Below are 787 nucleotides of genomic sequence, written 5' to 3'. Positions count from 1 at the left end.
GTCATTTTAAATTTTTTTTATTTTTTTTAAGTGTTTTGTATTTCAGAACTTTTAAGAATGCAGGGATTGGTGCAACTACCCTCAACAGAATTTACTTGTTACTTGTCGATACTCTTGGACAACTGCTAGGTCTACAAGTGTCCTGATCTCACCCCTCAGAAAGTGATTCTTGGTGTCGTATTGGCTGGAAACCACTGGGTAGTCTTCTCCTCCTTCTGCTCCATCCCACAGGCACCAACACTGTGTGTGGCACAAAGCATACGTTCAGCAATTAGGCCTTAAATAAGATCCATTTTACAAAGGCTGAGGTTAAAAGAGGTCAAGATCACACATTTTCCCATTACATTTTGCTGGCAAGTATCCGAGTTGCTTTCTAACTGCAGGTTGTATAGTGAGGTTTTGGGTGTAGTCACATCTCCCCCACCTCCAGCATGGATCTCTGCTCCAGTACCAGATTATACAGCATCCTCAGTTATGTTTATGATAAATTTAAATATTAGAATAATGTTGTTGTTGTTATGCGCTGTCGAGTCACTTGCGACTCATAGTGACCCTATGTACAACAGCTCTAAACTCTGCTCTGTCCTATGCCAATCTCATTGCCTCCAACACACTCATCCTGATTGCCCTAGTCACTGAATCAATCCATCCTCCCAGAGGGCCTTTCCCTCCTGCGCCTGCCCTCCAGCCTCCCAAGCATGATGTCCCTCTCCAAACACCGGTCTCTCCTTACAACATGTCCAAAGTATGTCAGACGAAGACTCAGAATCCTTGCCTCCAAGGAGCA

The sequence above is a fragment of the Elephantulus edwardii genome, unplaced genomic scaffold (assembly GCF_000299155.1).
Source record: "Elephantulus edwardii isolate Elephantulus edwardi_28Jun2011 unplaced genomic scaffold, EleEdw1.0 scaffold00062, whole genome shotgun sequence".
In the NCBI taxonomy this organism is placed as follows: domain Eukaryota; kingdom Metazoa; phylum Chordata; class Mammalia; order Macroscelidea; family Macroscelididae; genus Elephantulus; species Elephantulus edwardii.
The sequence above is the reverse complement of the archived record's forward strand: the minus strand, read 5'-3'. Positions refer to the sequence as shown.